Source organism: Convolutriloba macropyga, chromosome 5 (assembly GCF_964194025.1).
Source record: "Convolutriloba macropyga chromosome 5, txConMacr16.3, whole genome shotgun sequence".
Lineage (NCBI taxonomy): Eukaryota > Metazoa > Xenacoelomorpha > Acoela > Convolutidae > Convolutriloba > Convolutriloba macropyga.
The window spans coordinates 20,624,932-20,638,412 of record NC_134472.1 but is presented as its reverse complement, the minus strand read 5'-3'; the positions used below and the strand labels follow the sequence as shown (position 1 = coordinate 20,638,412).

The 13,481-nt window shown below is 37.0% G+C and overlaps 1 protein-coding gene across 1 annotated transcript in view; it reads left to right on the top strand.

Annotated features, from left to right (window-relative positions):
• Positions 1-448: 448 nt before the first annotated feature.
• LOC142339211 (uncharacterized) overlaps positions 449-13,481 on the top strand; it is a 72,145-nt gene continuing 59,112 nt past the window's right edge. The window contains exon 1 of the mRNA XM_075389057.1: positions 449-753. The gene's annotated coding sequence lies outside the window, so the exon portion shown is untranslated. The remainder of the gene's footprint in view (positions 754-13,481) is intronic.

Genomic DNA, 13,481 nt, shown 5'->3' with positions numbered 1-13,481 from the left:
TACTCCATTTGCTATCAAACGGTATACTAATTGAACTAAAATTGTTAGATACATGAATTTTGTCATTATCTGCAAGTTGTCATATTAAGTAATAAATTGTTCGGTCTAGTCGATTACTCTAAAGTTGGTGAAAGTCTGTAACAACTGCTTGTAGCTAGCTTAGCTTAGTTATACTGTGCACTCCGTTAAATTATATCACAACCTTCCCGTCGATTTGTTTTACCAAGTAGTATCTCCCCTTTATTATTTCTACAAGTGTGCAATGGAAATATACATGTAGTTTGCATGGTCGCCAAAAGGTAGTGTTGTTATGCAAGCTGAGTGAATCCGTGAAATCTAACGGGTAGCAGCGGCCTATAAGTAACATGTATTTGATTAAGTTCTGCTGATTTGCATATTTGAAAATGGTTAAATGTTAATAAATGTCGGTCGGAAATTTCCCGGTGTTTTGCATTTATTACACTCGCTCTTTCTCTATGTAGTGAAAGAAAACCTGATCGAACGTGCATTCAGTTAAACTTGAGTACATGTCTGGAAAAATAGCCCGAAGGCACATTTGAATTGAAGACTATAGATACTTTGAAGTAAATATAAGCAGTTTCTTCACTCAGTCCAAATTATGGAATCCTCGCCGATAGTAGCTCCCCGTCTCTAGGGTTCACTCTGCTTTGAAGTGACGGATCTATTTGTGTGGTCATTTATTATAAATTTTGCCCAAGGAATTTGTGTTACGCTGAGTCGCTGTTTTACGCGGTAAGTGCCTTAAAATAACAAGTCCTTTGAGTTAGTGACATGGCGTTTGCGCACTTTACAATAACACTCTCTCCGATACCTAACAACCTATTGCAAGAGATGCTTTATCGATTTTCATTTCTAAACATCTTGACCTTTTAAATCTTTCGAGCGTTTTTGACAAAATTTTTGAACCACATGTTACAGTAATAACTGGAGAACCACTTTGCACGATTTTTTTTAAAGTTTAAGTTGACTATCTGCTGCGTTCATCACTAGATAACAAAGATAATTTATCCCAAATTGTTCACCCTTCTCGAAAGTTAATTAGCTGCACAGCGAAGAAGCCCTCTATGGGAAATTTGTACGCTACCCCTTAGTGATAATTAACAAATTTGTTTTTACACGGGAAAGTGACCTTTTAACGCTTTGGTGATTCATGTCATCAATGGCAAATAGCCAATTAAGATATTTCGCTCATTTTTCTCGAGTTCATTTGTTTTGTTATAGCTGGCGCTGTTTTAACAGACTGAGTTCGACGGGTTATGTAAGCGGGACTTCGGTTGTTACGCGTGTTATTGACAAGTAGTATTACTGATATTTATTGTAAGTTTTTTGGGATCTTTTCTGTTTTTGCCCCCGCCCCCTTCCCATGAGGTCACTTATTTTAGTCATAATAAGTTACCGGTACAAGATTCGATTCATTTTTGTTACCGGTTGTCAAAAAAATTACTGCCATAAAGCCAATCCTTTGAAAGATAAGCACAACAAAATAGTAAAAAAAAACGCATTATTATTTGTCTGCTTACATAAGCAAATTGGATTGCTGTAAATGTGTTGCAAAGATTTTTGGTGGAGGCATATGACGTTACGCTCACTTCAAATCATTTTTAGTTCATTCTTTCAAGTGATTATTCGAGTGAATTGTGTACGTGACGTCATTTTTCAATCTTATTCTCTCGAATTTAATTTTTTACAGATGAAAGAATTTTAATAATTTAGAAAATTTATAAATTATATCGGGGAGCTGTCTTTTTGAAACGAAGAGCAATGATGGTTTTCTTGAGGTTTTTTACGACTCCAAGAGGAGTATTGATTTTCTTGATTTGGATCTTTTCAACAATTACCCCCTTTGGTAACTGGTAGAGAATCGTCCCCTTTTTGTGCTATAATTTAGCACAATATTACTAGGCCTACAGCCCAGATAGCCAAATATTAGTTTAAGTTAAATTGCGGACCCCTGTTCACGGCCATGACTCTCATGCATTGTGGGATGTAATCTGGAAATCGCGGGTCGATTATCGCACCGACCCGCCAATCGGAATTTGTTTTCGTTTTGTAAGCCAATTCGGCGAATTAACATGGCGAATTTTGTTCATTTAATCGAACATAGTATGCGAATACGTGGAATGTTATTATTTGTCTCTGATTCGTTAATAAATAGCTTAATTAAAGTTATTCAAGAATAGACTCCCTTTTGCAAAGGGGGGACAATTGTTGAAAAGATCTCTTAAGCTCTTTTAACCGGAAAGTACTATTTTTTCAAGCGGTGTTTTTGCCTAAAAGCGAGGTGAATCAAAATACCGTGTGAATTAATTTTTACACAGCTAGAGAAATGTCTTGATCATGCGGTGCTCTCAGTGAATAACTTTTTGACTTCGAAAAGTTTTTTCAGAGAATCCCGCATATAGCTAACCTTTTTAAAGCCGTTTTGCGTCTGTTTGGTCCACTTTTTAGCCACAGGGTTAGTGGTTGCTAAGTAAAACTATCGAAATCAACTTTCATGAGTTTTACGTGATAACGCTTATTAGTAATTTAGGAAGTTAATTGAATTTGTGAGAGTACACTACTAAAAATAGAATCGAAAGTAAGCCGAATTGTTTATCACTTCAAAATGTTTATTGTTCCAAAACGCCCTGAGGCCATTTTTACATAGCTCCGACCTCAAAAATAGTGGGCTTTAAGTTGAGTTCCACCTGTCCCGAATGCAATTCATCCGAATTTAGGCGGTTTCTACCTGGAGTAGGGTACCCTGTTTCTCATCATAGGTTAGGATCATGCGATGGTTTCAGTGAATGACGTTTTGACTTTCAAAAGTGTTTTTGAGAGAAACCTCATATGGCTAACCTTTTAAGGCCGTTTTGCGTCTGGTCCATTTTTTAGCAACAGGGTATTGCGGTTGCTCAGTAAAACCCTGGAAATCAACTTTTTAGAGTACGTGATACGCTCATTAGTAATTTGAGAAGATAATTGAATTCGTGAGAGTACACAACTAAAAATGGAATCAAAAGTGCGCCGAATTGGGCATCATATCAAAGTGTTTGTATTGTTCCACAACGCTGAGGCCATTTTACATAGCTCCGTCTGCAAATATTGTTGGCTTTAAATTGAGCCCGCCTGTCGTCCGAGTGCAATTTATCCGAATTTAGTCGGTTTCTATCTGGAGATTTATATCCTGTTCTCAAAACAATAAACATCAGCAGTAATTTCTCGAAATCGACTTTTTAGAGTACGATATACGCTCATTAGTAATGTAAGAAGTTAATTGAATTCGTGAGAGTACACTACTAAAAATGGAATCAAAACTGCGCCGAATTGGGCATCATTTCAAAATGTTCCTATTGTTCCAAAACGCTCTGAGGCCATTTTGCATAGCTCCGTATGCAAATATAGTCGGCTTTAAAGTGAGCCCCGCCTGTCGTCCGAGTGCAATTCATCCGAATTTGGTCGGTTTCTATCTGGAGATGTATATCCTGTTCTCAAAACAATAAACATCAGCAGAAAGAAAGGCAGCGAGGCAAGCTTGTGTGCCTTGGCACAATGTTCCGACCTTGGATCGTCCACATTCTTGGCTGAATTGTCTACCTGTTGAAGCAGAGAAAGCAGTTATATATTTCTGGAAATCAGAATCAGTCATAGTTCTCAATTTTTGGACTGTTAAGAAGGCTCATCTTGACACTGAAGCATTTAATGAGATGTTTGTTGCGTGTACTGCAATAAAATGACAGAAAAAACGTCAGTTCAAAAGTTCAATTAAATTTTTTTCGATAATGAACAGTCCCTACGTAATCAACCCCATAAACTTAATGAAAATTTTTGGTATCATTGTGTGTCCGTTTGACTTTCAATGTGATTCGATCAGGCATAGACAAAAATTGGCAAGATGTTAATGAATCAGTTCTTTAGTCAAAAGAACATTATTTGACAACAGACCAATGCAGACAACGGTATCTATGTACGTTTGAAACGCGTACAGATTTAGAGAAGAGTTTTTATCATGCCTTGCTTTCAGTGAATGACATTTTGACTTTGAAAAGTGTTTTTGAGAGAACCCGCATATGGTTAACCTTTAAAGCTGTTTTGCGTCTGTTTGGTCAAGTTTTTAGCCACATGCTATAGCGGTTACTAAGTAATACTCTCGAACTCAACTTTTCAGAGTACGTGATACGCTCATTAGTAATTTAAGAAGTTCATTTAATTCGTGAGAGTACACTACTAAAATTGGAATCAAAACTGCGCCGAATTGGGCATCATTTAAAAATGTTCGTATTGTTCCAAAACGCTCGGAGGCCATTTTACATAGCTCCGTATGCAATTATAGTCGGCTTTAAATTGAGCCGCGCCTGTCGTCCGATTGGAATTCATCCGAATTTATTCGGTTTCTATCTAGAGATGGACACCCTGTTCTCAGAACAAAAGACATCAGCAGAAAACAGAGACAGGGAGGCAAGCTAATGTGCCTTGGCACATAATGTTCCGAATCCGGCTGATCCACATTCTTGGCTGAATTTTGTACGTGTTGAAGCAGAGAAAGCAGTTATATCATTCTGGAAAACAAAATCAGTGATAAAAACTAGTTCTCATTTTCTCGGACACTTAAGAACGCTCATATTGACACTGAAGAAATCAATGAGATGTTTGTTACGCGTACTGCAATAAAACGACAGAAAAGTCGTTAGTCAGTTCAAAAGTTCAATTAACTTTTTTTCGAAATTTAACAGTCCCTAAGTAATCAACCCCATCAACCTAATGAAAATTTTTGATCTCATTGAGACTCCGTTTGACTTCCAAGGTGATTTGATCAGACATAGAAAAAAAATTGATAAGGTGTTAATGAATATGTCTTTATTCAAAAGACCATTATTTGACAACAGTCCAATGCAGACGACGGTATCTATGTACCATTAAAATGAGTATAGATTTAGAGAAGTCTTGATCATGCGATGGTTTCAGTGAATGACGTTTTGACTTTCAAAAGTGTTTTTGAGAGAACCCGCATATGGCTAACCTTTTAAGGCCGTTTTGCGTCTGGTCCATTTTTTAGCAACAGGGTATAGCGGTTGCTCAGTAAAACCCTGGAAATCAACTTTTTAGAGTACGTGATACGCTCATTAGTAATTTGAGAAGATAATTGAATTCGTGAGAGTACACAACTAAAAATGGAATCAAAAGTGCGCCGAATTGGGCATCATATCAAAATGTTTGTATTGTTCCACAACGCTGAGGCCATTTTACATAGCTCCGTATGCAAATATAATCGGCTTTAAAGTGAGCCCCGCCTGTCGTCCGAGTGCAATTCATCCGGATTTGGTCGGTTTCTATCTGGAGATGTATATCCTGTTCTCAAAACAATAAACATCAGCAGAAAGAAAGACAGCGAGGCAAGCTTGTGTGCCTTGGCACAATGTTCCGACCTTGGATCGTCCACATTCTTGGCTGAATTGTCTACCTGTTGAAGCAGAGAAAGCAGTTACATATTTCTGGAAATCAGAATCAGTCATAGTTCTCAATTTTTGGACTGTTAAGAAGGCTCATCTTTACACTGAAGCATTTAATGAGATGTTTGTTGCGTGTACTGCAATAAAATGACAGAAAAAACGTCAGTTCAAAAGTTCAATTAAATTTTTTTCGATAATGAACAGTCCCTATGTAATCAACCCAATAAACTTAATGAAAATTTTTGGTATCATTGTGTGTCCGTTTGACTTTCAATGTGATTCGATCAGGCATAGACAAAAATTGGCAAGATGTTAATGAATCAGTTCTTTAGTCAAAAGAACATTATTTGACAACAGACCAATGCAGACAACGGTATCTATGTACGTTTGAAACGCGTACAGATTTAGAGAAGAGTTTTTATCATGCCTTGCTTTCAGTGAATGACATTTTGACTTTGAAAAGTGTTTTTGAGAGAACCCGCATATGGTTAACCTTTAAAGCTGTTTTGCGTCTGTTTGGTCAAGTTTTTAGCCACATGCTATAGCGGTTACTAAGTAATACTCTCGAACTCAACTTTTCAGAGTACGTGATACGCTCATTAGTAATTTAAGAAGTTCATTTAATTCGTGAGAGTACACTACTAAAAATGGAATCAAAACTGCGCCGAATTGGGCATCATTTAAAAATGTTCGTATTGTTCCAAAACGCTCTGAGGCCATTTTACATAGCTCCGTATGCAATTATAGTCGGCTTTAAATTGAGCCGCGCCTGTCGTCCGATTGGAATTCATCCGAATTTATTCGGTTTCTATCTAGAGATGGACACCCTGTTCTCAGAACAAAAGACATCAGCAGAAAACAGAGACAGGGAGGCAAGCTAATGTGCCTTGGCACATAATGTTCCGAATCCGGCTGATCCACATTCTTGGCTGAATTTTGTACGTGTTGAAGCAGAGAAAGCAGTTATATCATTCTGGAAAACAAAATCAGTGATAAAAACTAGTTCTCATTTTCTCGGACACTTAAGAACGCTCATATTGACACTGAAGAAATCAATGAGATGTTTGTTACGCGTACTGCAATAAAACGACAGAAAAGTCGTTAGTCAGTTCAAAAGTTCAATTAACTTTTTTTCGAAATTTAACAGTCCCTAAGTAATCAACCCCATCAACCTAATGAAAATTTTTGATCTCATTGAGACTCCGTTTGACTTCCAAGGTGATTTGATCAGACATAGAAAAAAAATTGATAAGGTGTTAATGAATATGTCTTTATTCAAAAGACCATTATTTGACAACAGTCCAATGCAGACGACGGTATCTATGTACCATTAAAATGAGTATAGATTTAGAGAAGTCTTGATCATGCGATGGTTTCAGTGAATGACGTTTTGACTTTCAAAAGTGTTTTTGAGAGAACCCGCATATGGCTAACCTTTTAAGGCGTTTTGCGTCTGTTTGGTCCGGTTTTTAGCCACAGGGTATAGCAGTTGCTCAGTAAAACTCTCGACATCAACTTTCTACAGTACGTGATAATCTCATTAGTAATTTAAGAAGTTAATTGAATTCGTGAGTACACTAGGAAAAATGGAATCAAAAGTGCGCCGAATTGTGCATCATTTAAAAATGTTCGTATTGTTCCAAAACGCTCTGAGGCCATTTTACATAGCTCCGTATGCAATTATAGTCGGCTTTAAATTGAGCCGCGCCTGTCGTCCGATTGCAATTCATCCGAATTTAGTCGGTTTCTATCTGGAGATGGACACCCTGTTCTCAGAACAAAAAACATCAGCAGAAAGAAAGAGACAGGGAGGCAAGCTAATGTGCCTTGGCACATAATGTTCCGACTCCGGCTGATCCACCTTCTTGGCTGAATTTTCTACGTGTTGAAGCAGAGAAAGCAGTTATATCATTCTGGAAAACAAAATCAGTGATAAAAACTAGTTCTCATTTTCTCGGACTGTTAAGAACGCTCATATTGACACTGAAGAAATCAATGAGATGTTTGTTACGCGTACTGCAATAAAACGACAGAAAAATCGTTAGTCAGTTCAAAAGTTCAATTAACTTTTTTTCGAAATTTAACAGTCCCTAAGTAATCAACCCCATCAACCTAATGAAAATTTTTGGTCTCATTGAGACTCCGTTTGACTTCCAAGGTGATTTGATCAGACATAGACAAAAATTGACAAGGTTTTAATGAATCATTTCTTTATTCAAAAGACCATTATTTGACAACAGTCCAATGCAGACGACGGTATCTATGTACCATTAAAATGCGTATAGATTTAGAGAAGACTTTTGATCAAGCAATGCTTTCAGTGGATGACTTTTTAACTTCGAAAAATATTTTTGAGAGAATCCTGCATATTGCTAAACTTTTTTAGCCGTTGCGTCTAAATAGTCAGATTTTTTCAGCCACAAGGTGTAGCTGTTGCTAAGTAAAATTCTCGAAATCAACTTTTTCAAGTTTTATTTGAACCGCTCATTAGTAATGTAAGAAGTTAATTGTATTCGTGAGAGTGCACTACTAAAATGGAATCGAAAGTGCGCCGAATTGGTTGTCATTTCAAAATGTTTGACACTCAGAAGCCATTTTACATAGCTCCGCTACCAAATATAGTGGGCTTTAAGTTGAGCCCCGGCTATCGTTCAAGAGCAATAATCGTTATTTAGTCGGTTTCTTTTTGGAGGGGATACCTTGTTTCTCAAAAGAAGGTATCCACCTCCAAATAGAAACCGACTAAATACGGATGGGTTTCCCTTGAACGACGGGTGGGGCTCAACTTAAAGCCCACTATATTTTCTCAAAACTTCAGCAAAAGGAAAGACAAGGAGGCAAGCTGATATGCGCTGGCACATAATGTTCCGCTGGCACATAAAATAACAGAGAAAGCGTTAGTCAGAGCTCAAAATGAAAATTAACTTTTTACGAAAATGAAGAGTCCCTAATTAATCAACCCCATAAACTGTTATCTGAAAAATTTTATCTTATTGGGACTCCGTTTGACCTTCAATGTGACTTGATCAGTCATAGACAAATATCGGCAAAGTTTTAAATCACTTCTATATTCAATAGACCATTATTTGACAACAGACCAATGCAGACAACGGTATTTATGTACCATTAAAACGCGTACAGATTAAGAGAAGTCTTGATCATGCGATGGTTTCAGTGAATGACGTTTTGACTTTCAAAAGTGTTTTTGAGAGAACCCGCATATGGCTAACCTTTTAAGGCGTTTTGCGTCTGTTTGGTCCAGTTTTTAGCCACAGGGTATAGCAGTTGCTCAGTAAAACTCTCGAAATCAATTTTCTACAGTACGTGATAAAAATAGAATCGAAAGTAAGCCGAATTGTTTATCACTTCAAAATGTTTGTTCCAAAACGCCCTGAGGCCATTTTTACATAGCTCCGACCTCAAAAATAGTGGGCTTTAAGTTGAGTTCCACCTGTCCCGAATGCAATTCATCCGAATTTAGGCGGTTTCTATCTGGAGTAGGGTACCCTGTTTCTCAGCATAGGTTAGGATCATGCGATGGTTTCAGTGAATGACGTTTTGACTTTCAAAAGTGTTTTTGAGAGAAACCGCATATGGCTAACCTTTTAAGGCCGTTTTGCGTCTGGTCCATTTTTTAGCAACAGGGTATAGCGGTTGCTCAGTAAAACCCTGGAAAACCCCTCAACTTTTTAGAGTACGTGATACGCTCATTAGTAATTTGAGAAGATAATTGAATTCGTGAGAGTACACAACTAAAAATGGAATCAAAAGTGCGCCGAATTGGGCATCATATCAAAATGTTTGTATTGTTTCACAACGCTGAGGCCATTTTACATAGCTCCGTCTGCAAATATTGTTGGCTTTAAATTGAGCCCCGCCTGTCGTCCGTGTGCAATTCTTCCGAATTTAGTCGGCTTCTATCTGGAGATGGATACCCTGTTCTCAGAACAATAAAAATCAGCAGATAGTGAATGAGACAGGGGGCAAGCTAATATGCGCTTGCACATGATGTTCCGATACCGGATCATCCACATTCTTGGCTGCATTTTCTACCTGTTGAAGCGGAAAAAGAACAAGTTCATAGTTTTGAAAAATTTGTTTCGAATTTTAATGGATTCTTTAAAAGGTCAGACGCGTATACGAAAAAGGGCAAAGCTAAAACTTTTGGTTTTACTGGAATAAAAGTTTCAACAAAGGAAACGACATACATGAAATTAACTGTTTTTTTTGTCAAGTAGCAGAAAACCAATTTAATAAATAGTTATTTTTTTTTGCAAAAATGAGATTGTCATTCAATAACATCTTTAGTAATGTGTTGCTTTTCAATTTTCCATTAGATTTTCATTTCTAAGTTTAGGTTAATAAGTGATTGAGAAGTCAATTAAATGAGCTCTGCCTTCATAACTCTGAACTGAGAATTCAAAATCAGATGCAAGTTAAATACAGGTCACTCAAGCTACCTAATCACGAGATCAATAATGAGTGCCGTAAATTAAGTTGGCCAATGGATTGTATCAAATGAACAAAGTAATAAATGAATAATGAAATCACATCAATCTACAAATGCGAAAATTTGCTGAAAAGATTTCCAGTTTTTGCAAAAAGTTTTTTGAGAAAAAATTTATAGAACAAGCGCCTGAGGAAGACAGCGCAACTGAGAAAAAATATAAAGAGCGTTTGACACAAATCAAAAGCTTTTTGAAAATTAACAGCCTCAAAGTTTCAAAAGGGAGTGTCGAAATCGTTAGCCATTTCCTACCAATTAGTGCTAGAAAACGATGACCACGAATTCACAATTCCACTAAGCGATCAACTGATAAACCTAACACATAAGCGCGTGAATAACAGCAAGTTTAAAGCTAGATTGAGAAAAATTAGAACTGATCAAAACCATATAGCTTTTCTGTCTTTTAAATTCAGCAACAGAATAAAATCAGCAACTAATTTATATGATGTTTAACCGGACAGTTGATCAAACCTGTTATTTTTGAGACTAAGATACAATTTAACTAAAACAGCAGCTTCTGGCAGATCCCCGACAATGTACGATTAATTTAAACTGAAATCAAACTCAACAAACTTTTAATAAAAATCAACTGAACTTCCATAGAAAAAATTGCCAAAATTTTTGTGAAACAGTTTTTTAGTCAAAAGACATTTAATTGCCAACAGACAAATGCAGACAACGGTATCTGTGTACCATTAAAACACGTACATTGAGTTTATATACTTTGCTGTAAAGTAGCGATACAAAAGCGGAAACAAAAGACACGGCCCCACGTGAAAGAAATTGCTCTTAAAGCGAAAAATCTAGTTTCAACTAAAATCCAAATTTTATTCTACAGAACCACATGGAGACCAATAACAGTTTGGTCATCGCTTCATGAATACTAAGAGAAACCGAATTGTTAAAAAATAGTACCATGATTGAGCGGAAATTTAACAAAATTGTGACCAAAACGAAAAGCACAATAATCGTAATCCACGATAACTCCTCTTGACATTTTTAGAAAATGCTTTATTTATAAACTCTATGCTTAACGGACTTTCTTGTGATACAAGTCACGACTCTCTACGATAGATTTATTGATCGGCCAAAATTGTCTGATTGACTGAACAAAAAAACAGTTGAGCGTTTAGTACCCCCCCCCCCCCCCCCACTAAAAGTGAGGTTGGAACAATTAATTTCTAGCGCGCTAGAAGTTTCTGTAATCGATAATGATTGTACATGGTTTTCCCTGTTGTACAAACCATATATTGTACAAAGGATAATGTATACATGTCCGAGACATGACCTGCTGTGATTTTCTCGCAAATCTGTCAAGTTGAGGAGCCCTCATGTCTGCACTGACTCATATCAATGCCGTTGCTAGTTGAACCCTTTGCTTTAAATTGAACGGCAATTAATGATGGAGTACATCAAGACACAAAAGGCAATGGTCCTAATTTTTCGAGTAGTAATTTTTAAATTTTGCAGTGCTTGAAATATTTTTTCATTGTTTGAAGATCAGGTAAAGGCGTATGCTTTGTGTTTGTGTCTTCTCTCTACGTGTTCGGTTGCTGGAATTAGTTGATGCCTTAGTGGAGCAATTGTTTTTTCATTTTGATGCTCTTGTGGGGTCTATATTTTATTTGATTTTGTACGAAAAAAGTTAACACTGTGGAACATTTGTTCTAAGAAGCCAGAAAAAACACCAGAACTTATTGGATGTTTTAAGTGATTGGGTAAAGTTGAGCCTATTTTCAATCTAAATACAGATGTTAAGTGGCATTTGGTGCGAACCGACGAAATCAAGTTGGTCCGGTGTCTGATCTGTTTGTAGTTTGAGCCCATTCTTGTTCATCGGAACCATTCGCATATTTTGTGTTCTTGTTAATTGCTCTCAAACGAAGTTTGTAGCAATTATATTAGTCCTGTCGGTCTTTTTTTATGCGATTTTTCGCTTGACCAATTTTTCGTCTGACGCTTTTGACTTTTCGTCCTCAAAAACGAGATAAACAGGTAGCGCCCAGCGGGCATTATGTGCTCTTAGAGCCTTTCAGGTCTGTTTCAGCTCAAACTGTCTTGGAGACTTATACTTATACTTATGGTGTGAGGGGCGGTTTCTTAGAGGTTGACACCCCCCCCCCCCTTTGTTGACCCCCATCCCCACTATTGGCTCCACCCCCCCCCCGTGGCTAGCTACTGACCAAGCCAACCGCTCGCCGGTCGTTTGAGAGCAATTCGCCCGACGTTATTCGCTTATGTTTTTCTTTGTAACTGCGTCCAAGATATTTTGTCAAGCCCAAGTTCTTTTAGAAAATTAATTTCCTCGGACAAATATCATTACTTACCAATTATGAAGTCTTAAACATTTCATTGTTTCACCATTTTGAATAATCATGTAGGGACTTTTATGTTAGACTGATTTTTTTCTTCGAAAAGTTCTCTACAGTCAAGCTCTTTATGATTAGATTTCAGTTCGCCAGGAAAATATGCAAAACGTGAAAGATTTTGCTTAAGCGAATATCTTAAAATGATTTAAAAGATATTTCTGCTCGATCGCGCAATTTTTTTGTGTGATCTTTTTTGTATTATACATAAACATAAAATGATTTTTGAACCGATTGTCGGCTTGTGACGGAAAAATGACTTTACGGTCGACCATTTTCAAATACTATTTTTAAGTTCGGCCTCTAAGTACTGTACCATTGAACGCATTTCCCCCGCAAAGCTAAGCTTATAAGTGCACCAGCTAAATTCAATTTCACCAGTCAATGTTATCCCACAATATTCCCAACACATGTTTCTAATTTCATCAAGATGGCCCTTGTCTAGTCAAAATGTGTCCGTCGGTTGTTTATCATTGATCATTGACACATGTACCATTTAAAAGTGAAAAACAACTGCCTGTTATGATCACTTTATATGACGTTGTTTGGCAATGCTTACAATGTTGCTACCTTTCATGTGTTGGATGATGCCATTTTTAATGCGAACATTCATGCCAGAATTGATGACGTAATTGTTTTTTTGATCGGCTTTTGTCTGTGCCATCTGCTTCTGCTATTCAAAGTGAATGCGATCCGTGCACAAACACCGTGCCAGTGTTTGTTTTTAAGAACTAATTAAAAACAGGGGAGAGACAGTGGTTTTCTTCATTAATGCTTTTGTGGCGTTTCATTTCCATAGAAGTACCAAAAATTTATCTCATCAAACAACGGCATTAGTCGCAGATATGGCGATCTATCTCTAATGTTCTTTTAGAAATTGCACACAGTGTGTGATCTCTAACGTTTTATCTATATCTAACGATTTGTAGATTAGATACGGCCATCTTCATCTTACATTTTAGAAATTGCAACCAGGCTGTCTTGAATGTTCTGATGAGATGATAAAAATAGTAATACAGTTTCTGTTTGGAAAATATTGTTGAAATATTCATTGTTTCATATTAAAAGTTCGGAACTGTTTCTGTTTCCCCCCGTGAACAAAATTTTATTTTCCATTACCATGTGTGAACAAAAGAATGCTGCTTTTTGCATTCATAA